The sequence below is a fragment of the Sciurus vulgaris genome (genome assembly GCF_902686455.1).
Source record: "Sciurus vulgaris genome assembly, chromosome: 2".
Classification (NCBI taxonomy): Eukaryota; Metazoa; Chordata; class Mammalia; order Rodentia; family Sciuridae; genus Sciurus; species Sciurus vulgaris.
Genome location: NC_136462.1, coordinates 42,836,804 through 42,861,766, shown reverse-complemented (window position 1 = coordinate 42,861,766; position 24,963 = coordinate 42,836,804). Strand labels below are relative to the sequence as shown.

General features: G+C 38.0%; 1 protein-coding gene and 1 long non-coding RNA gene across 3 annotated transcripts in view; one reads left to right on the top strand and one right to left on the bottom strand.

The window, feature by feature from the left end:
• LOC306653063 overlaps positions 1-12,245 on the bottom strand; it is a 287,321-nt gene extending 275,076 nt beyond the window's left edge. Inside the window, exon 1 of the long non-coding RNA XR_013761629.1 lies at positions 11,732-12,245. This is a non-coding gene — a long non-coding RNA (uncharacterized lncRNA). The remainder of the gene's footprint in view (positions 1-11,731) is intronic.
• A 10,460-nt stretch (positions 12,246-22,705) lies between these two features.
• PPM1A (protein phosphatase, Mg2+/Mn2+ dependent 1A) overlaps positions 22,706-24,963 on the top strand; it is a 46,379-nt gene continuing 44,121 nt past the window's right edge. The window contains exon 1 of one of the 2 annotated variants that reach the window (XM_079125837.1): positions 22,706-23,014. The gene's annotated coding sequence lies outside the window, so the exon portion shown is untranslated. The remainder of the gene's footprint in view (positions 23,015-24,963) is intronic. The other variant, XM_079125838.1, reaches the window with a different exon arrangement.

Below are 24,963 nucleotides of genomic sequence, written 5' to 3'. Positions count from 1 at the left end.
TAAGAAAACTTGTACCTCTAACCAAAATAAGATTTGGGAATTGAAGGATTGCTATGATGTAAGGATGTTTAGAAAACAGACTCTCAGAAGAGCATTTGTTAAACAAGGTTAAGCTCTGCTGCATAGACTAAGGCATCATTATTTTGCTGCTTTTTTCTGATTCTCGGTGTAATGAATGTTGATATTAGGGAACTCTCCTACTACCTTAGTCAGGGTCAACATGAACAGAGAGATTAATTAATAGGCCTTGAACTTCCGAAGAACTGTAATGTCCAGGTCTTAATTTTCTTAAGACTTTTATGTTGTTCACTGTTTTAGTATATCCTTCAGAAGGATACCAGTTTGCCTTTCTAAGTGAAGTCTGTGTATTTTTTTACTCCTTTGCCATTAATTGGCATTAAAAATTACCTTGGAGAAGGTAATATGTTAAAAAAAAATGTGTGTTTAATAGTGAGGTTGATCACTGCTTCATATATTTATTAGCCATTTGCATTATTTTATTCATTGAATCAGCTGTTCTTCTTCTTTGCTCCTTTCTTTTCCTTTAAAGTGTTCATTTTTGTTATCACATAAGAGCCTTTTATCTATTTGGAATATTAGTTCTGTATATTGTAAATAGTCCAGGGTGTTTGCTTTTCAAGTTTATGAGCTTGGTTTCATAGTGTAGAAGTTTTATTAATATGGAGTCCTTTCTTTTTATTCCTCTGGAATCAATCTTTTCATCCTTAAAAAGTCCTTCTCCACTGTTAAGAGTATAGAAATATTTGTCTAGCTGAGCATGGTGATGCATGCCTGTAATCCCAGTGGCTAGAGAGGCTGAGGCAGGAACATCAAGAGTTCAAAGCCAGCCTCAGCAACTTAGTGAGGCCCTAAGCAACTCAGTGAGGCCCTGTCTCTAAATAAAATACAGAAAAGGGCTGAGGCTGTGGGTCAGTGGTAAAGTGCCCCTGAGTTCAATCCCCAGTATCAAAAAAAGAAATATTTGTTTAGATGTGGTGGTATGGCTTGATTAGGAGTACTTCAAACTTAAATATTTAATCTCTTGGTATTTGTTTTAAGTTGTGAGGTAGAGAATCACCCACCACAAGAAGGCAGGAGTGGAATAGGTCCGTTGTTCTAACAGCATTTGTTGAGTCTGTTCCTACAGCTCTTTCTGGAATCTCAGTTCTATTCCACTGATAATTTATCTACACCACCAATACCTCTTAAATACCATAATTTGAAATAAAACTTTTATATTTTAAATGTTACAAATTTTTTTTATCGGTAGGAATGTTTTGGCTGTTCATTCACACACTTTTTTTTTTTTTTTTTTGTGGTGCTGGGGATCGAACCCAGGGCTTTGTGCTTGCAAGGCAAGCACTCTACCAACTGAGCTATCTCCCCAGCCCCACACACTTTTATTTTATTATTTTATTTTGAAATTATGTCATGGAGGTCTGGGAACCAAAAGGCCTAGTTATGATTATATTGAATTTAAGGAATGCTAAAGGGAAGAGAGTCATTTTTATAATGTTGAATCTATCTTAGGGGAGTTGTGTTTTTTTTTTTTTTTTTAAATTCTGAACCCTCTTCTGAAAGGTCCAGAGTTACTTGTTATTTATTTACTTTATTGCTCTTTTCCTCATAAGCTTCTAAGTACATATTGTTAATAGTTTTCTTCTATGGTTTTCTGTAGTCAGATAACCTTATTGAACCTTTTTCCCTTAAGTATTAGATTTCAAGTTTGCTATCACCTGTCATTACCTGTCATTAAAATAGCAGTTTTATCTCTGCATAATTTTGTCTTTTTGCTTCTCATGACCTATTTCATTGACTAGTCTTTTTAGACATTGCTAAGTTACAGAAATAAGAGTAGGTAATTCTTATTTTTTCTTTCCTGTGAATTGTTCCAATCACAATGTTTCCTCTTTGACTTGAAATATGTATTTTTTTTAAGGAATGAATTATAGCAAAACCCTTTAGGCATACGATATAACCACATGATGTTTTTCCTTTGAACATTTAAAAAGATGGCTCATAGTTGCATTCCTAAACACTACTTGGTGATTTGTGACATATGTTCTTAGGGTTTCCTCATCTGTGTTAATGAACATGTTTGGATGGCAGTTTTGTATTTTAGGGTTGTCTTCATCAGATTTTATATCAGGGTTATTTTGGATCCATAAAAAGAAGCAGAAAGTTCTTTATTTGTGTTTGTGATCTCTAGGTAATTGGGAGTGATACAGTATACTTCTGTTTTAGTCAGCTTTTTGTCACTGTGACCAAAAGACCCTACAAGGACCATGTAGAAGAGGAAAAGTTTATTTGGGGGCTCATAGTTTCAGAGGTCTCAGTCTGTAGATGCCTGATCCATTGCTCTGGGCGGGAGGTGAGGCAGAACATCATGGTGGAAGGACACGGAGGAGCAAGAAAGCTCAAGACATGACAACTGGGAAGCAGAAAGGGAGTGAGCGCTCTGCTTACCAGCAACAAGATATACCCCCCAGTGACCTACCTTTTCCATTCACACCCTACCTGCCTATAGTAGTTACTGCCCAGTTATATCCATATCAATGGATTAATGTACTGATTAGGTTAAAACTCATAACCCAGTCAGTTCACCTCTGAAAATTCTTATGTTGTCCTAACACCTGAGCTGTGGAGGAAACCTCGTATCGAAACCATAAATACCTCCTTTAGGGATTAAAAAGATCACGGTTTTGAAATTGTCTTGTCTGATTCACTTTTATCTTAATAACTTCAGTTTGAAAAATAATCTAAAAGTTGGGAAAAAAAAGAGTACAAAGAACTCTACCATGTTTTCCTACCATGTTATTAACATTTTATTACATTTGTTTTATAAACTTTTCCCTGTGTGTGTGTCTGAATATTCTTTTGGCACGCACATGCATATTTTATTTTTTTACATTTTGCTTAACCCATGTAAGACTCAGTTCGAACAACATGACCCTTTACTCTTAAATATTTAAATGTATATCCCCTAAGAATAAGAACTAGGACATTCTCTTTACATAATCATAGTGCAGTTATCAAATTTAGGAATGTACATATAAAATGTTGTTATCTATATACGACTGATAGATTTTATTAATTGCCCCAGTAATGTTCTTTGTAGCAGTCCTCCCCATCCTACCCTTTCATTCCACATCCCCACCCAAGCTATAATTACATATTACATTTTGTTGTCAGATGTCTTTCGTCTCTCTTAACCTGAAGTGTTTTTCATGTTTCATGAAGTCTGAAGTGTTTTGAGGGGATAGTTCTTTGCCACAGTTGCTGGTCCTTATTCAGCATTTCTTAGGTGAGGGGGAATTAGTAATCTGTTTCCCTAGAACTGTGTCAACACTCCATATTCAATTTTATTAACAGAATTGTGCAGTATTTTTTTTTTAAGTAAGTTTCTGTCAGTGAGGTGTGTATAACTTATTTAGTCTCTAAATTTAAATAATAATTTTTTTTTCTTAGATTAACCAGTGGGTTACCTGTTTTAGTCATTTTTCTTCTCATGCAACTTAAGGTTTACCTTCATATTTCATAATATGTTCTTTTAGCTTTTCTTATTTTGTGTGCGTTTGTGGTGGTTGAGTTGAATGATTAGTGGTATATTTTGAGTTCTGAGTTGAATGTTTAATATACTGATAAACCCTCCCCCCACCCAGAAATTATGCCTTTTTCTGAATAATCTTTGGTCATACTCATAGAATATGGTAGGACTTTTTTTCTCGTATTGTTTCTTAATACCCTATAATTGTAGAAGTAAACTCAATGGGAAAGTAGCTTAGCATGCTTTTTTTAGCAATTTCCAGATGTTTGAGGTTTTCTTTTTTCATTATTGTTACCAGTGTCAGTTATCAACATCAGATAATGGATCTGTATCATTTCATTTTCTTTTTTTCTTTGAGTTTCTTGTTTTGATTATCCTCAGTTGCTTGAATCTATCTTTAAATGTTTTTCTAGAAATTCAGCATTGATGATAACATTCAGTGCTGTCATATTTCATAATGTCTTCTATTACTTTCACATATAAATGATTTTGCTGAGCATAGAATTGTTGTAATATACCAACATTTATAGGCATTACCTCATTATTGCCTGTCTATTACAGAGCCATCTGAGACCAGCCTGATTTGTATTATTTTGGGTCTGAATTATTATCTTCTGGAAATTCATTATTTTATTTATTTATTTTTTTTTTTTACCAATTTATTGATGTTGGTCTTTTTCTAATTCATTTGTTTATTGATGACTCCTTTGAGTCTTCAGATTTATATCTTTAGGATTAATTTCTTAGGAATTTAATTCCTTTGAATTGTTTAATTTTCTTTTTATAATGTACTAATTAAGGTGTTGGATCTTCATTTTTTGTGTCTTTTCTCCAGTCTACTCCTTTTGTTTCTTTATGCTTATTTGCATACCAGATGATTTCTCATTTGTTTTTACCCCTTGTGGATTGTGTGCTGTCAGATCATCATTCCTCACTATTGCTTCTCATGCCATTTGAAATATTGAAATGATTTTTTAATCTCTTAAATTTCTTTTCTTAGCTTTGTTAATACTTTATACAGTTTCTTATTTTTCATCTCATTTCACAAACCACTTTTTCCTTAATTTTCTTATCTGTTAGTTTTTCTGTAGGCTGAATCTTTCAGATGGAAATGTTTTGAGTACTCTCTAAAAGTTAATAATTTAATTTCTATTTCAGAACCTGTTTGTTTGGGTTCCATAAATTTTGTTTCTGTTTTCGGTTTAAATGATGGCAGTTTTCTCTTGTTTACCCCAAAATGCCATGACTAGATACTTCTTGACTCTTCAGGATACCTGGATACCATTCATATCTTCCCCCTTGGAATTTAAACTGGCAGTCTTGTGTGCCACTGTGCCCCACCCCACATAGAATTTTTGATAGCTTTTTTTTATATCTTTGAATAAACTGCATGTTTAATACATTAAATAAATGAATAAATAAATAAACTGACAGGCTAACTTATAGAAGTACCATTTCAGTTATAATACTCAGTTTTTTAAGAGAGATAATAGAGAGCAATCCTGTTAGCTTGTTATAAGAAGAAACTGTCTCCATTGATTTTTTTTTTCTCTTGATACTTAATTGAATTTATTATAGATTTCCATCTTCACCTGTGATATTTTCTTTCCTAGAAGGAGGACTTGACGAAGGGATGTTGTTAGTTGCCATGTTTGCTATACAACAATTACCACAAATTTGGGAGACCTAGGTCAATACACATTTAACTGTCTTCTCTTATGGTTTTGGAGATCACAAGTCCAAAAATCAGTTTCACTGGACCATAGTCAGGTCGTAAGCAGGAATATGCTCATTCCAGAAGCTTAGGGGAGAATCTCTTCCTTGCATTCTTTCACCTTCTGGGTATAATCATTCCTTGTCTTTTAACTACATACTCCAGCCTTCAGACCAGCATCTTCAAAATTCTCTTTTTCTTTGATCATTTGCATTTGGTGTCAAAATTTGCCTCTCTTCTAAGGAAACATGATTGCATTCATAGGCCTTTGGATAATCCAGGATTATCTCACAATATCAAGATTCTTAATTGAATCACATCTGGAAAGACTTCTTTCCAAATAGGGAACATTTACCAGATTAAGACCTGATATCTGTGGGAACCATTATTCAGCCACTACAGGTGTCATTTCATTTTTGCCACTTTGGTTTAAGGCAGCCCATATTGGTCAAAAATGGGATGAAAAGTCTTATAGATAGTATGCTATTGTTAGAATCACAGGCATTGTCCTCATTACCAAATGTTGCAGACTCATCCCATGGTAGAAAAGTTGATGAAGTGGGCTATAGTTAAGGAGTGGTGGGTACTCTGGATACATGTTGTTTTATGTTATTCTGGGGAGAGAGGGGTGAAGGTCAAATTCAGGCTACTAATTTGGAGTCCTGGTTTGTAGCTTCTTTTTTCTTTTTTCAATTCAAAATCAGTCTTTCTGTAGTAAAATAAATCTTGTCTCATAATCTTCATCTTGGCATTTAGAATAAATTTTTAAATGGGAATTATTTTAGACTGAAAAATTAATTTACTAATGATGTTTACCTAGGTATACCTAGAATTTTACTTTCACTTAATTTCTTACACATTTTTTAGAACAAAGTAATTGATAAGTAAACAAGGTTCCTAATTTATCAATGAAGGGAGTTTAGATATTAAGGTAACGAAATTGTTCAATGTCACACATTGGCGTTTTTTTTGTTTGTTTGTTTGCAGTGCTGGGTATCAAACCCAGGGCCTTGCCCTTGCTAGGCAAGCTATCACTGAACTGTGCTCCCAATGGCACAATTGGATAGAGCTATCTTTTAACTTAATCTTATAATGAAAATGTATTTCCATTTTCTGTTGTTTCATATGTGCTTTTCCTGGTAATTTCTTGCATTTTAAAGACAAAAAAGGAGTATATCCTTAGTATGAAGTTTTGTTTGTCTAGGTGTATTATTATATATATTATTATATTATTAAGAATTCAGAGCCAAGTACCATGGCACATGCCTGTAATCCAGTGTCTCAGGAGGCTGAGGCAAGTGGATTGCAAGTTCAAACCAGCCTCAGCAACTTAGGGAGGCCCTAAGCAACTTGGTGAGACAAAATAGGGCTGGGGATATGGGGATGTGGTTCAAGTGCCCCTGAGTTCAATCACTAGTACCAAAAAAAGAATAATATTTAGGTTACTTCTAATTTTTATACAAAGATCAATAAATTCATATAATGATAAATTTGGTTTTAATACAGTAGATGTTTGCTTGGCTAGATTGATTTTTTTTTTTTTTAATTCAAAAGGATACGGGTATATACTTTGTGTCCCTGGGTGTCTTAAAATGCACCCCCATGTACACTTAAATGATAGTTTGATTGTGTAATGCTTCTTTCTCTATTCTCTATTATTATCTCTATTATTCTCTATTGCCTTAGGATTCAGTTTTTCAGTTGAGATGGCTAATACCAATGTGATATTCTTTCCTTTGATGATTATTTTCTCTCACAAATCTTACATTATGGTATATTGTTTGTTTCTTTGAATTTCTGTAGTTGTGATCAACTAAAAATAGATTTTTAGTAATTAAGCCAGTTAACTTTTTAAATTTGAAAATACTTTCCTTCAGTATAATCTGTTTTCTCTTTCAGAAAGTCTTTTGGCAGGGTATGTATATTGCTCTTTTCTTTTTACAGAATTTTTATTATTTATCTCTGAGTTTTCTTTGAGTTTTGTTTATTAAGCAAATTACTGATGGTCTATAGTCTACAGCATGCTCTGTCCTAGGAGAATTAACCTAAGGAATTGAAAGGAGGCTTTCCTGAAGAACTGGTGCTTGAGGTTATGAAGACTGAGTAGAAATTAACTAGACTAAAAGTTGATTGCAATAGGTTTTTAGGTGAAAAAATGTAAATTTATGTATTTTAAGGAAGGAAGCATGATGAGTACTAGGTACTGTAAGAAAGTTAGGATCAGAGTAGAAAATGTGAGGGAGAGATGAACAGTGTGAAATAAGATGAGGCTGAAGAAGGAAAGTAGGGGCTTGATCATTCAGGACCTTCATGGTAGTTATAATGGGCAGTTCTTTCCCCAAAAAGTGGGAAAGCCATTTAAAAACTTTTAATACAGAAGTGATGTGACAAAATTTGTGTTTTGAAAGGTGTACTTAGGCTCATACTTAGTTTGGAGAATGACTGGAGTGACAGCATGTATGTGGAAGAGACAAAGTAGAAAACTGGTGTTCTGTAGTGAGAGTGATGATAGCTTAGAGACTAAAGTGTGACCAGAAAAAGTGGGCATATTCGAGGTTATTTAGGAAATTTAATCCATTGGATTATGATGGACTGTTGGGAAGTGAGGTAGAGAGAACTGTCAAAGATGTCCTTAGTTTCTGGTACTATTTACTGACAAAAGTCAGAAATGTGAAAGAACGCTTAGGGAGGAAGCAGCTTAGAGAAAAGGGCCTAGGTGTAAGACTTGAGGAATGTCAATATTCAGTGGCTTGAATGATGAGGATGAATCTGCAAAGGAGACAGGATGGAAAAGCTAGGGGTAGGAGGAAAGTCAGGAGTATATACCATCTTGGAAAGCAGTAGGAAGAGTGTTTGAAGAGGGATTATTGTGTTGAATGCTGCTATGAGCAGTTTTAAGAGAGATAGAGTCTAAGCATTGACTTGGAGGGACTTAATTTAGTAGAATGGGCAGAAGACATTTGGATTACAGTGCTTTTTTCTAAGAAGTTAACTGTAAAAGGAAGAAAGAATTAGGTAACTGGAGGGGAAATGAGTCATATGAAGACTAATTTTTAATGGGTTGACACTTGAAAGTTTTTAAATGTCGGTTGATACAATAAGAAAAAAGAAGATAATAGTTGTAGGATTTCTGAAGAAAACATTGTAAATCCTCCAAGATTTTCTTTGAAGAATGGACTCCAAAGCTCTAGCAGTGGTACTTATCATTGATGAGAACAGAGCCCTACATAAGAATAGAAACATAAGAGGACAGGATGAGTTCTGAAGAATTCCCTTGAAGTGATCTACTCATTTATATTTTGTTCTTTCTGTGATATCCAATCTGCTATTCATTGCTCTATTGCAATTTTAGTTCAGTAATTGTTTTTCATTTCCATGAACCTATTTTCAGAGTGCCTTTTTTTTTTTTTAATTGACAGCCTGCAGTTGTTTTATTCATTAAATGTCATGTCTTGATGGGTAGTTTCTAGTTAGAGCTAATAAATACTGAGTCTACCTCTTTTTAACTTCTGAGTTTAAAAATATGTATGTATTATAGTCCTTTTATGTTCTTGCCCTTTTTTCCTACTTTATTCAGTCCACATACCTGAATTGGCCTTACCAAGAATTATAATTAGTTCTTCGTTTGTTTGTTAGTCTTAGATTAAAAAAAAATTTCCTGGGCTGGGGATATAGTCTCAGTGGGTAGAGTCTGTGCCTTGCAAGCAGAAGGCCCTGGGTTCAATCCCCAGCACCGCAAAAAAAAAAAAAAAAAAAAAAATTCCTCTTTTCTTTCCTCCTTCCCTTTTTTTTTTTTTTTTATGTCCTTAGAAGTTTATAGAGATTTAGAGGAGAAATTCCTTCAGACTTTATAAGCAGGGAAAAGATGATACTGAAGGAAGTTTCAGCTTCATTCTATGATAATCTTCCCTACCTTGTCTGTTTGTTAAAAAAAAAAAAAAAAAAAATCATTTAGAGATTTCCATTACTTCATTTGCAACATATACTGCATTGCATGTGGAGGAGGATGGAGTGCAAATCCAGAATTCTGCATCCTATTGTCAGCTTTATTGCTAAACCAGCTTGCTAACCTTGGATACATCATTCTATTTTTCTGCATCTTCTCATTGAAAAAGGTTTAGACATATAATTTCTGTATTTTGGCTCTGATTAATTCTATAAGTTACCAAAATCAAATTTCTAAATATAAATATGTGTAATCATTGTTTTAAAGCAATGATCGGTGAGAAATTTCAAACTTCAAGTGGCAGAAAAATCCTACAACTAGTCTTTCTCTTTTTTTAAATTGCTATAATATATTGATGTGCCTATTATCACAGATAACTTTGGGATGGCTGCCTTGGATTGCAAAGTAAAATGTTTTAACTTTTATGCCACATACCTTGGAAAGTTAAAAAGTGCTGTGTGCATAGCCTAAATTACCATTTACGGAGATGGGACTTGCAAGCAGTAGTGTTTCTTCCCTGAGCCACAGCTGTGCCATATAGTCCTTAATATTCTGTTATTTAATAAATGTACATTACAAGTCAAGTGCAGTGATGCATGCCTGTAATCTCAGCTTCTTGGTAGACTGAGGCAAGGGGATCATAAACTTATTTGAGGCCAGCCTTGGCAACTTAGTGAGACCCTGTCTCAAAATTTTAAAAAAAGGGGGTGGGCAGGGACTGGGGATATAACTCAGTGATAGAGCACCTCTAGGTTCAATCCCCAGTACCAGAAAATACAGTAAATAAGAGCATTCCACAGGCCAGCTGACCATTTGTCCTCATCCTTGAGAACAAAGTTTATTCATATATAATTAGTGAAAAAGGTAGAACATAAAGATTTGGTAGCACTAGTCAGATTACATTCCGCATCACCACTGCAAAAACTTGAATGTTATCTACTGCTGCCTGTTCTGTTACCTAGTGTTTTCCTTTTCCTCTACTCTTCACCCCAAGAAGCTTCTAGTCTGTCTTGACTGATTGATTGATATCCCTCTTGATTTTCTTTCAGTCTTTAGGTTTCTTGAGCTCATGCAGGTGTATTCCAGATATTCCTCCCAAACCTGTCTCAGTCCTCATCAAGCATCTACCCTTGCTGAAATTCCTGTTTAGCAATGATCTTTGTTATTTGTAGTATTTTAGCAATGAGCTTTTGTTATTTTAGTATTTAGTATGTTTGAAACCTTACTCCCTACCTTAAGTATGTCTTGAAAGTATCAGTTGCTAAAAGAATTTAATTTTCTCCACATCATCTACATCATGTATCTATTTCATCCTCTTTTGTGGAGCCTGAAAGGATTTTTTATTAGACTATAGTATGCCCATAGGTAAACAGAAAAACATTTTACTTTTTGTTTTGTTTTGTTTTTGTTTTATAGGTAGTGGGGATTGAACCCAGGGGTGCTCCACCACTAAGTTATAATCCCAGCCTTTTTTTTTTTTTTTAAAGATGGGGGTCTTGCGAATTACCCAGTTTGACCTCAAACTTGGGATTTTTCTGCCTTGTCCTCCTGAATAGCTGGGATTACAGGCCCACCCTTCTAGAGTTTTATTCATTTTCCTCAAGGCAGTCCTCAAATTGAATACTAATTATGTTGGATATTGGATACTGATATGTTGCTTGGGGAGCTCCACAGTAAAATATGTAGGACTTTTAAAAATTATTATTCAGTATAATTGTTAGTGAATTAAACCAAGTGACCAGATTCAAGGACTGCTATAATTATTAGATCAGCTTTGCTTAATAGTGGCTAAACTTTAATAAATTCCTGGCCTGCTTTAGAATTTTGCAGTTTAGGGATTAGTTTGATTTTTAAAAGAATGTTCACCAAATTTTCTGATTATATCTAGATGAATTTAGTCTTATGATTAGCAATACTTTGTTTTGAAAGTTCAGATCAACTGAAAATACTTGTGATGAGACCCAGCATGTACTCAAGAGTAGACTTAAGACTTTAGGGGAGGGATTGGGGATATAGCTCAAGTCGATAGAGCACTTGCCTAGCAAGTACAAGGCCCTGGGTTCAATCCCCAGCACCACCAAGAGAAAAAAAAGACTTTAGGGGAGAACTAAAATTTCTCTCAGACACTCAATTTTCATGGGCAAATTGAATCTCCTAAGAGTTTACTATTTATAGATATGCCAATTTAATAATCTGACTGCATAAAATAATCTTTAGTTCACTTACACAAGAGGACTATGTAACATAGTATTTATAATAAGTAAATACTTCTGGTGTTACATTTACACCAGTATTTATGTAGCTTATAGTTGGTTGCTTCACAGAACTCTACAGATTACTTAGAATATAAAGAGGTATGATTTCTGAATTGCCTATTTTATCTTCAGAATATTATTTATCTTGGAATTTTTGTAGGAATGTCTGGAAAATATCTACTGGACTTGTTTATAAAATTGAGAGTAAGGTCCCTGATAGGTGAAGTCAGAATCCAAATGTAGCTGTGTAATAAATAGTTTCTATTTACTGAGTGCCTCATTTTTGCCAGGCTCTTTGTCTAATTCGCAGCCATTGCCTGACTTAAACCTTGAGCAACATCCAGAGTTAAGTATTAATAGCCCATTGTACAGACAAGAAAGTTGAGATGCTAGATAGTAGGAGTTAAGTGTCTTAAGCATAATACTACCCTCCCACCCCCAGCTAAGCTAAGAGAATTGAGACAAATGATACTGAAAGCACATGAAAGAGAATACAAATAGAAAAAGAAAATGGAGGCAGACTTCATGGACCAGTCACGCTTTACTCAGCACTGGAGGGGCATATCTTTAGTGGGGATGGCAGATGGTGGTGGGCCACCAGAAGGGTCTGGGTTTTATAGGGTTTTAGCAGAGCCAGGTCATGGGAGGAGTTAAGTTACTTTTGGTGGGCAAAACCAGGTCATGGGAGGAGTTTTGGTGGCAGGGTTAATTTAGGGCAGGGCAGGAGGGCAGGTAGGGAAACTATAAGAGAAGTTCACTTCGTGGGACCTATTGTCCATATCCTTCAGATTAAAGAAGTTAATACATACATAAAACTTTAGCATAACTTTATTGTTTAACGAGTATTATTTCCCCCATGTTAGATGTTATTAAGCAGCTAGTACCATTATCTCTAGTAGTTCCAGAGGTGAGGATGCCAGTTACAGTGAAGAATGAGCTTGGAGAAATCCAAGCTCCCAATCTTATCTCACCTAGAGGTGAATAAGTTTAAGGGAATCATGTGTGCTTTTTATTTCATTTTTGTTTTGTTTTGCTCTTTGATTGCTCCTTGATTACTTTTGACTTCTTAGTAAAAGTAACTTTTGGAGGAGTTCATTTACTTTATATGAAGCAAAGAAGAACTAAAAGGTAAAGCAGAGATGATGATCCTAAAAAGCCCAGGAAACACCAGTTACACATACAGTTGAATCCCCCTTTGGGGCCTTTCCTGAAAGTTTCTCTCTCTCTCTCTTTTTTTTTCCTAGTAATTAAGAAACTACTATGGAGCTTCTGCTATATACTAGGCTCCATTCAAAGTGCTGGGGACACCAATAAACACAACAAATGGGGCTTGCAACCATTTTTGTACTTTAACCGAACATGTGTATTTACTTAATTGTGTTTATTTAAAATTGTTTTACTGAATTATTAAGTGTATTGCCTTTTGTTATTTTTGAAAACTATCTGTTGATATAATTTGATTTGTTTTGCTAAATAGTATTCCCTTTGTTCTATCTTCTAATGAACATTTGCTATTATAGTTCTCTAAAAAGATCTTTGTGTACATCACCTTAGGCAGATGGGAGTTTCTTTAAAGCAGTGTATTTCAAACTTTTTGACTGCAATCACAGTAAGAAGTATATACCTCAGCTTAATAAACAAAATGTACTTCTGGAATTGAAACTTCAAGAATAGTATTTACCTACCTTTGTCATCCAGGATGTACTGTATTTCATCTTTTTAAAATGTAGGCCACACACAACCACTAAATTGATTTACTCACCTAGGAGCCCACAATTTATAGGAACATGTAAAGTATATGTATTTCTTTCACAGGTGCATGAACAAGAGCAGTTCTACATACAGTTGTAGAAGAAGTAGAATTCATGTTTGGTGTTATTGAGGTCTTTACTAAATCACTTCTAAATTTCTTTTACCCATATCACTAATACTTGTCAAGGCAACTTGCTTCCCAGGTATTAAAACCTGTCTTGCAAAGAATCTCAAGACTTTCATATCAAAGTGTAAATGTCTTAACTATCTATCATTCCTACTGGATAGCACAAGATGTACATTAACTGCAGAACATTACTCTTTGGTTTTCAAATGTATGTTGAAAGAGTAGTGAGGGAAAAAAAGGAGAATTTTTTTAGGGCAATAGGCATTTACCTGAAATTGAACCACTTACGTGGGCTTATGTCTTACCTACATCTAACTGACCTTTTCTTTCTTTCTTTTTCTTTCTTTCTTTTTTTTTTTTTTTCCTTCATTCCCCTTTGTCTAATCCAATGAACTCCTATTCCCCCGACTCCATTGTGTGTTGGCATCTGTATACCAAAAAGAACATTCTGCCTTTGGTTTTTTGGAATTGTCTCCAGTTTCATCCATTTACCAGCAAATGCCATAATTTTATTTTCTTTAAGGCTGATTAATATTCCATTGTATATAGATACCACATTTTCTACATCCATTTATCTGTTGAAGGGCACCTAGGTTGGTTCCATAGTTTAGATATTGTTAATTGAGCTGCTATAAATATTGATGTGACTGCATCACTGTAGTATGCTGATTTTAAGTCCTTTGGGTATATACCAAGAAGTGGGATAACTGAAACCGGACCATTTCCATAAGGTATTCCTTACTAAATTTACCAAGAAATGTTACTTGATGAGTCACTGGTCAAAGAATTCAAATATAGTTCCTGAAAAATGAAAACATAGCCCCAGTAAAAAGAGCTTTCAGAAGGCTACATTCTTACCACCAAAATGTAATCACTTCAAGCTGAAAACTAATTTCACTTTCTCTTTAATGATGTATAAAATTGACATGAAAGGATTTTTCTACTTCTACTTTTGTTTTCCTAAAATCAAATCTCTTCTCTATACTGTAACAATAGCAAAACACAAATCAGATCATGTCATCCTCGGCAAAAACAAAACAAAAAAACCTCTAGTAGTTTTCTATCACTCTTAGAATTAAATCCAAAAAAAGTCCTTACTGAGGTCTATATATCCCCTATCTACCTCTCATCCCTGGTTCTCTCAGCATGTCCCAGACATCCCAGAGTTTTGTCTGTTCCTAGGCACTTCTACCCCAGGACCTTTGCCCTTGCCAGGGATGCTCCACCAGAATTTCACTTGATGGCTTCCTTCTATCATTCAGGCTTGCCCCGCTGCCAACCCCTGTAACACAATTACTCTGATCAAGACCTTCGAAGTAAATTGTCCTTCTCTCTCTCTCTTACCCTTCCTGTCCATGTCACATTTTGCTGAACTCCCTTTATAGTACTTACCCCTCTCTGCAACAAGCTTGTATGCTTTATGTTGACCCCAGGTAAACTTGAAAACCATCCCCTCTTCACCACAATATCCCCAGACCTGTGTTCTGGCATATTCCAGAGGCTCAACATCTATGGAATGAGTAAAAGGCATGGTGACTCAAGTTCTCTGATACAGGATTATAAATACTATGCCATTTAAACAGAAATGAGGATTGAAGTCTTTCTTTTGAAATAGTATAAAAAGAACTAGAGTTTAGATTTAAAACCAAATGGTCACTTGTGATGCAAATACATGAAGAAGAACACACTCACAAAGGGGACAGCACAGATGGGAAAGGTCGAACTCTCTGGCCAAGTACCCTTTTCTTCCCTGAACACAATACATCATACAGACCATCCCAAAGATAGGGATTTTGAATTAAATGGTCCTGTTTGCAAAAGAACTCCCCCACACCACCACCACCTTAGTCTCTTCATTTGCAAAATAGGGGGGAAAACTAGTATTTTCTTGTCAAAGTTATTTTGAGAATTAAAAAAGGCAAACCCATTAGCACAGTCTAGGCTAAGCTCTTTTCCCTTTCTTTATAGTTGACTAGAATTCTTTTCTCTATAATTCCCATCAATTGATTCTAGATTTGATTCTGAAGAATGTTAAGTGATTCTGTGACCATTTTCACTGAATGGTATGGATGTCTAGATTTTTTAAGAGAAAGTACACATTTATATCACTATCTAATAGCTCTCAATGACTTTGTTTTTTAGTTATTGCTTTTATCATTCAATTAAAGCCATTTTAAGAGAGAATCAAGATAAAGATTAAAGATAAAACTAATTACTGAATAAATTCTTCAAATACTTAAGGAATAAGATCAGTGCACATCTGACTATGTCAGCTTTAATAAAAGCAAAGGACCTAAATACTGAGCATTCACTAGGTGTCAGAGATGTGCCATCTCTTCAACTGGACTTGGGTACTTTTAGGGGAAAATAACCAAATACAAAAATAAAAATGGTTTTACCCATGAGAAATATTTACCCTCCCTCTAAATATGAGTTCTCAAGGTAGGCAATTACAGAGATGGCTCAAAGGCTCAAAAATGTGAAAGATAGTCTATTGCATTCCTCTTCTCCACATTACCTTGTTTTTTTACAAGATGGTCTGAAAATTCCAGTTTTACATATAGACATAACATAAGCTAAAGAAGATTTTTTTTTTTTTTCTCATGTGGCTCTTTTTATTAGGAAAAATTCTTCCCAGATCCAATCCTCCAAAACTTCTCCTCAGACCCCTTGGAGCATAATTGGACCACATATCCATGCACTAAGTCATTGTTTCCTGACACAAATAGAAAGATCATGTTTTTATGACATAGAGGGGTACTTGGGTAAGGTTGCTTATAGTTCATGGGGACCATTCCAGGACTTGAGCAGCTCAGTCTCATTCTAATGTTCCAAGGTCTTAAGGATCAATACCTTGTCATATCTATAATCCACTTGAGACATGCCAGTATATGCTAGCACATAGATTGGCATATAGTCAGACCAATAATGGTTCAATTGGAGATGAACCACATTTCTGATGGTTGAACCACAAAATTATAATGCAGCTAGAAAACCCCCATCATCTAACCATGGCATGGTTGTGAGAGCATCCTAGTGCCATGTACCACTCCAGTTTGTGATGGTGCTGACGTAAACCGACTGCACAGCCAGTTACATAGAGTATAGCATATACAATCAGGAATAGTACATAATACTTGATAATGAAAATAAACAACTATGTTACTGGTCTACATGTTTTTAATCATTATTTTAAAGTGTATTCCTACTTATGAAAAAAAAAAAGTTAACAACTGGGCACAGTGGCACATGCCTGTAATACCAGCTAGTCAAGGCTCAGGCAGGAGGATTACAATGAGGCCGTCTTGGCAACTTAACAAGATCTTGTCTCAAAATTAAAAAAAGGGGGGGTGGGGTTGGGGATGTAGTTCAATAGTAGGGTGCCCCTGGGTTAAATCCCGAGTACCATGAAAAAATACATAAAAGTTTACTATAAAACAGTGTGGTGTTACTCTGGCAATGGCCTCACTTTTGTTTACTGCATCTCTGAATTACAGAGATCAAGAGATCAAAATGCTACATTGAGTGAGTGACCTACACCATCTAGGTTTGTGCACACAATGATGTTCACACAATGACAAATTGCCTAAGGACACAGTTCCAGAACATTTCCCATCCTTAAGCAATGACTATATTCTGCTCTAAGCTACAACGGAGAGTTCAAGAGAGCATGTATCCAAATACAAACTCAGATGAAAAACCTGCCAGTGAGGAGGAAGTAAGTAGTGGTAGGGCAACCAACATTGCTAGTCATATTTTCCAGGGCACCTGATCTATTTTAATTTTCACAATACATCTGGGAGGAAGCATTTTGTGGAAGATGAAGCCAAGGTTATAATAACTTAAGTGACTTAACTTAAGGTCACTGAACCAGTAAGGGGCTCAGTGTATGCAGATCCAGTGGTATGCTGGCAAACATTTAACCAACAACTCTGTAAGTATAGTTCTTACATGCCCATTGGTTAACATGTTCATTAAAAACTAAAGTAAAAACAAAGATGTATGCCAGAATTTATTTGTCAATAATGTGTGTTACTTTGTTGCTGCATTGGATGTTTTTATGCTGTTCGCCATTTAACAGTTATAGACACAACAGGCCTTCTAATTTAATCTGCATAAAACATTTTCTCTGTCACTTTCTTAAATTTAGGCAATCGAAAAAGCACTAATTCAAAATCTGATCTGCGGTGTTTGCTATTTATTTTATAAATACTGCCTCCATGGTCAATTTCAACCCACCAAAGTGAAGTTGCTGAATATAGCATTAGGAAGAGATGTATAGTAGCACATTACAAAGAATTTCCACCATGCAGACTCAATATGTATAAGTTACCTCAAGAGCATGGATAATAGTAAAATGTATTAAAATAATTTGAAGGTGATAACTTTTTATCATACAGTACCATTATTTAAATTTTACTTAATTAGAAGTTTATATACTTTTTCATAATGGCTGTATTTAGCAAATAGCTGGCAACAATCTGTTCTTATGAACCAATACAAGCTATTGGTCCACATCTTTGCCTTGCACCAAATCCAGTGCTCTTCCCCCTGCTCAATCTTCCTGTGGCTTTCATTCCTAGCATGCAAAAGCTAGTGGTACCAGTCTTTACTTTCTGTAACCTTGGATAGTTCCTACCTCTCTTGACACTGTTTTCTCCTCTGTAAAGTATGAAAATAGTTCTTGGCCTGCCTAATCACAGTGGTTGTTGAGAGGATTAAACTGATTAGTCTATGTGGTAGTACTTTGTAAACTGTAAAGCAGGTACTAAGAGGCTCTATTATGATGGCCATTTCATCACTGGTTTTGAACCAGGTCACCATTGTTAAGGATGTAAAACATGTTACCACCTTTAGAGGTATGGTACAGTTTGAGATCTTCTGTAATGTCCAGAACAGACAGTGAACACAAAGGAGAATTATTCTTAAGGAGTCTACCCAAATTTTTGCAACTCTTTATTTAATGAAGTTACTTATATTAGGAGCAAAACTATGTTTTCAAAGCTTATTGCTTACTATATTCTAACTGCTATTGGATAATCTGATGGGACATCTCCCTGGGGTCGAAATGCTTCTCAATTTCAATAGTTGAATGAAGAACCCAATAGTTGAATGAAGAACCTTTTTTTTTTTTTTTTTTTTCCAAAGTCATTTTGCTTTTTGGGATCTATGCACCAAGTTGTTATTATGTATAGATTCTACCCCCCCACACACATGTAAAATGGCTTCCTAATTGTTAAACATCCTAAAGATTGAAGTTGAAACATTATTAAATTTGAATGACAATGAAATATTTACCTTGAGTTTGCTGAAGTTCTCTTTGGGCTGTATACCTGTCCAGTTGTTTTTTTCTTGTCCAGCTCTTTTCCACATTGGGCTGTTTGCCCTGACTGATCCCTCTGCTTGGAAAGCTCCCCACTGATTCTTTACAAAACAACTTTTCATCTTTCAGCTCGGAGAGGTCTGCCCTGAAACACCTGTTTCATCTCCCTTGTTTATTGCCTCATAGCACCGTGATTTCCTTTTTGTTTACTTCTTTAATATGACCCTCGTTGTAAGGTCAGTTCCCTGGAGGCAGGAGACCTTGTCCACTGATGTTACTGTCTACCCTCAGCAGCCAGCACGATGCCTGGCACACAGTAACTGTTGACAAGATTCAGTATTGTAAGGCTGTGGCAAAATACAGTTAGCTTGAGGTGAAAGTCTACCCCAAAGATTACCAGGACTTCCCCTGTGGCATTCACTGTTGCTCATATTCTCTCAGGGGCCAGGAGAAGACATAGCAGCAACATAAGACTGCTGACTCCTTTCTGCCCCACCCTAGCAGGGCTGCCCCTGTGATGTCACACATGACAGGATTCTCTAATCCTTTTCATTCTGTAACAGTCCTATAAACAGCTAAGTTTTTCATAACATGATATTAAGGGGGGAGGGAGGGAGGAGAATGGGATGGAGGACACACCTGCCCTGAGAAAAATTAGTTTAGGGAGAGTATATGCTCACATGTTCATCTTCAGGAGAAAATGGGTAGCAGAAGCTCATTTGAGACTAAACTGATGAAAAGAGGGATGAGAAGAATGAGGAAAAGGCAGGCAAAGGAGATAAGAGGAAGAAAGAAGAAAGGGAGAAGAGAGAAAAGAAGCAGGAAAAAGAGAAGAAAAGGACACATGAAGTGGCTGTGGGAGAGAAAAAAGCATACATCAGGTAGTAAAGGAGGAGGTGGAAGAGTTGAACCTACTCCTACTTGACTTTGTAACTCTTGGGTAGTGCTGGCTGTGCGGTGGAAGGATGGATGGCTCAGGGCAAGGGGTTCTCAGGTGTCCCCCAGGGAAGTCACTTAAATTCCTGAGATGTTTTGAGAGACCCAAACAAGGCCATGCCACGGGTGACAATTCTGGATGAATTCATAATGGTAATTAGGGAACAAGAAATGTAATCCTTTACTTTAAATCAAGATTGGAGAGAAAAGGGAGAGTACTATGAAGCAGACTAAATTTTAGACTGTAGTCCCTGTCCTCACCCCAAGTCTCTCAATTACCAGGCTACTAATATACAGTAAATTCAGGACTTTAAAGCCAATCTTTCAGATAACCTCCTTTTTCTTTGCTAAACTGAAATATACAGACTGACTTCCAAAGCAGAATAGGATAATTTTATAGGAAACCTATACAAACCACTAAAATATAGTCCTGGCCAAAATATTGCCAACCGATTTTTCACAAAAACTTGCTATGAACATTTGTTGGAGGCTCTAACAAAGTCCTGTAGCTCAAAAAAAGAAGAAAAATTTTAACCCTCTTTTTTTTTAAATGCTCTTTTGTCTCTTGTACATATTTTGTTCCCTCCCACTTAGCTTATGATTTAATAATAGAGAAGGGAATATCATACTATCAAGCATACTTAATCAGATAATATATTTTGTTCCAAATGTTAGATTTTCTTAATACTTTTCTCTAGTTGTAGGTGGACACAATACCTTTGTTTTATTTATACGTGGTGCTGAGAATCGAACCCAGTGCCTCACACATGCTAGGTGAGTGCTCTACCACTGAGCCACAACCCCAGCCCTTGTTCCAAATTTTAAAAGGTAATCTTATATCCATGAGTTTCCTAATTAATACTACAATGTCCCTGCAAACTATATTCACAAGTAAGAAATAGTAGGAAGGTACAGCTTGATTGTGCTACACAGTGCAGACTCTAAAAAATCTCTTCATGTTCATATTTTTTATTTTTTAAAATCTCTTCTGCTACAATTGACCCAGATTCTCCTACAAGTGTAGAAAAGAGAAATGAAGGGTATGAAAGCCTAAAGGACCAAAGTTGGAAGATAGACAAGACCTTTGGGTTCTCTAAAGTCTACTGCCACTGGTGAGCCAGCTTCAGTCTTCTAAATAAGAAAACTAGATTTGAAGAGCTCCCCAAGTGGTGGTTGCCACATGGGCTTTTCTATATAAGAACGTTAATGAGTCCACTAGAATGCTAATCATGCTCTTACTTGTCTGAAGTATTAAGGATTCCAATAAGGCAGAGTTTCAAAGATCTTTGATCTAATTTCTTTTTGTTTTTGGCAGGTGTGTAGAGAATTAAGAAATGTGTCCTCAAATGATACTGGGACCAAATGCATAGTAAATTTTATTTTTCCTTAGTGCACCTGAAAAAGATCCATCTTCATCTTCCTCTAAGAAATTCTAAGCCCCACCATTCACCAGTAACTGGCAGTGATATTTGATCCCGATTTAGGTCTCTGGTCTAAAAGTGAAGGGAAAAGAACCTTTCCCAAAATCATGATGGAAAAACTAGAAGAGTCTTTTACAATTTAAATGCAGCTAAATAATGTTTGCATAATGACAAGAGAGAAAAATCGGGTTGCTTTTGATCCAAGAATTAGGGTAACAGTGATTTTAAGAGATACAAAGTAACAGGGTACGAATTGCTACATAAGCTCCTGAGATACAGTGGAGAGGCCTCCACAAATTTACTTTTTTAGTGACCAGAATTCAAATTTGACTAATGTTTTTAGGTGTTCTTTTTAAAGTACTTGCCTCCTACAATTAAGTACTTGGTTTTTCTTTGTAAGTACCCAGAAACATCTATTTAAAGTACGGATTTCTCTTTTAAACTTCAGTTCTTGCAAATGCGGTGTAAAGGGTTAAGTGTCTGACGAGAGAGGGAAGGGCACCCGAGCCAATAAGAACCTGTGCTAGTGATGTACTGCTTTCCAGTTCTGATTCATTGGCTGCCCAGGTTTTGTCATTCTATGCCCGGCGTCGGCAAGCAGCGTGGGTCGGGTTTTCTGTGGTCTAGCTAGCTAAACTGGATTTTGACCGCCTGCACGTGCAGTTTCAATTAACTTTAGCTCATTTCTAGCTCTTAACAGAAGCGGCTGTTTCGTTTCGTTTCTGATTATCCTCCAGCTTTTGAAAAATCCTCGGTTCCATTAACCTTACTGGAGGTCGTTGGAGGTTCTCAGTGACAGAATCACGTGAATGTCTAACGTGCAAATAAATACAATGTGGAATCCCATGAGCTAGAGGGAAAACCTGCCAGAAACTCAGCATGTGCCCCGTGCGTGAATCAGTTGCACTCGCATGTGAGTGGATGGTAGACCGCGTGTGTTTTTGCTCTTGGAGATTCAAGGTGTGTCGTGGCACCTGCATGGGCCTCCAAGTCTCACTGGGGGAGGATGGCTCCGGAGGTATGGCGCCCTGGGGAGTGGGGGTGGCTGCTGCCTTGACAGATTTCGCGTCTGAAGGGGCCGCGACTGCGCTTGAGAAGGACAGCGTCTTTGCTATGGGGTGTATATTTTCAGGCAGGTGGAAGAGCCTGCGTCCAAAACGCGGACGCCCTAGGCGTAGTCCCGGCTCCGTCAACAGTCAGGTTGAGAGGTCCTCAATCCACGGGGCTCGGAATAGTGGCGCACACTCTGTCCATACTCTGGCGCCAGAGTGTGAAAGCCCCGGTCCTGGCTCTGATCCCGATTCAGACGCTTCCTTCGTCCCCAACCTGGGGCGCCAGCCGCGCAGCAGAGGCGGCAAACGAAGCTGGGTTGGGCAGTGACGTCATCTGCGGTCGCCCCTCCCCCTTCTGCCGGCCCTCGCCGCAGTTCCTGCCCTACGACATCCGGGTCTCTCCAGCTGCTTTGCCGAGCCGCAGCTGTAGCGGCGGAGGAGTCGGTGGGGCGGGGCAGAGCGGACGGAGGAGTGGGGGAGGGGCGGCATCGTCGTGAGCGCGCCTGCGCGGGGCCGCGCTAGAGGCGGCGGCGGCGGCGCTAGGGACGGGAGCGCGCGCAGGAGCTAGAGAGCAGTGGTCTCCGCGCCGGCCAGGTCCGCCGCTTCGGGTGCTCCCGCTGCAGCTCCAGAACGGGTGGTTGGTGAGGGGGGTGGGGGGACGCCAGGCAGGTGGGGTGCGAAAGCGATGAGTCCTTGGCTCTTCCTCCTCCTCCTCCGGGACCCGCTCTCTGCTCCCGCTCCAACGCCCGGATGATCTGAACCGCGAGGGCGCCGAGAGCCGGGGGCCCGGACGCAGCCCGGCTCCTCCCCTCCTCCGCCCCTCCCCGGCCCGCCGCCGCCGCCGCCGCCGAGACCCCCTCCTCGCCCCTTCCCCGGCCGCTGTTGCTGCGGTCGCCGCCGTCTTGGCAGACCAGGGACCTGCCCGCCCGCGGCTGCTCCGGGTAAGCGCGGCGCTCGGGCCGCGGGCGGGCGGGCGGGCGGGCGGCGCGGGCCTGCGCGGCCGCGGCGGCGGACAGGCCTGGGGCCTGTAAACAAGCCGGGCGTCTGCCCGGGCGCTCCCGGGAGGAGACGCGACAACTCCACCCCCTGGCCCGGCCTCCTCCCCGGCGGCGGGCGGCGAGGGGTTAAGGCTCGGCGAGGGCGGCGGCGGGGAGGCGGGGGCGGAGTGTTTGTGGAGGGGGCGCGACCCTCCGGCCCGCGGCCGGGCGGGGTGCTCGTGGCGGCGACGCGGGCGAGAGCCGCGGGCCAGCTTGGCCCGGGAGCGGCCGCGGAACTTTTCCCGAGCGGAGAGGGAGTGGCGGGCGCCCCGCCGGCTCCCGGTGTCCGGGGCTCCAGCCTTCGGGGGTGGGGGTGGCGGTAAGCTTCCTTTGAACTGGACTTAAGCCCCAGAACACCAGATTTGGACAATTTGCTTCTGGTTTTACAGGGGCAGGGCTGAGAGTGAGGCTTCTGCAAAACTCAAGTCAATTGCCTCCTTTCATTCATTATTAAGGCATGGAGCAAATGAAGTAAATCCTACTGATTTCTTATCCTTTTAGCTGTGCAAATTGGGTAAAAGTTCTTGATGTTAGAGTTTGATTGAAATAGGGCTCTGATCTACTTGTACATTTTAAAGAAACTTGAAGCTTTTTCTTGAAGACAGCTGACTGTGGAGAGCCCTCTACCAACCACGGTTTTAGATACGTTTTGAAAAATTTCATTCCCCGAGACATTTTCTTCTCTCCTTTCAAGCACCACATGGTACTTAGAGATCCACAAAGGTCACACACATACTTTAAGTTGTCCAAGCAAAGGAATCTGTGCCACTCTTACCCAAGTTTCCTGCTAATTGGAATAATGGACCGAATGTGTTTTAAAACGCTATTATTAAAAGCATGAAAGACAGGTATTATTTGCATAGAATATATGATTTTCACCTTATTAAAAAAGTAAGAAATTTTTAAAAAATCGTTCTGAGGGAAAAGGCATACTGCTTTTAAACTTGCATGCTGGGGTTTTAGAAAACCAAACAGTAGTCTGCAAGCTTAGTTGATTCCAAAACTTGCAGGAACCAAACAGGGCCAGTTCCCCCAATTCTCTTTATCTCGACACTTCAATTTCTTTGTACATATTGGTTTTTTTCCAAAGACTGTGTTTCTGTAATTCCTTACTTTACAGAATACAGAACTGAAAATAGGGAGCTGATAACCCACCCCACTCCCTTTTTCCTAATCTCAGATGTTACCTTTATTGACTTAATGTTTCCTTTGCCAGTAATAATGAAGCACAAAACATTTCTCCATGTCATAATTCTGTTCTTAGTTTTCTCCCAGTGTGCCTCTCTCTAATTAAATAGTCTGTAGAGATGCTTACTTTAAACTTTGAAGTTTACAACAATGCCATATTTTTGACACTATAATGAAATGTAGGTGGAAATTGCTTAAAACTTTTTTATTTGATATTTTAAAACATTTGTACATCAATGAAGTAATTATTATGGAAGTGTATATTAAGACAGTATATATGTATCAGTATATATTTGAGAAATATGGTTGGTAACTGGAGTCATCAAATTACTTTTTACATGACTTGTATCTTTTACATATTTTTACATGGATTGTATCATTTTATATTTAGTGTGAAGGGCTGAACTGATGATGGGAATCATAGTATAACCTGTTGAAGGGATCACTGCACTAGGAGACAAGAATTGTTTAGTCATGGCTGTGCTCCAAAATATGTGTCCATGGACAAGTCCTTTAACCTTTTGAGTCTCAATGTCCAAGTCAGTAAAACCAAAGGGGTAGATTATATTATCACATGTGCTATCCAATTAATTTTTAAAAAAATTTCTTGACATCGTGTATCTCTTCAAATACCTTTAGCAAATAAATGTGTGGCATATGCCAGG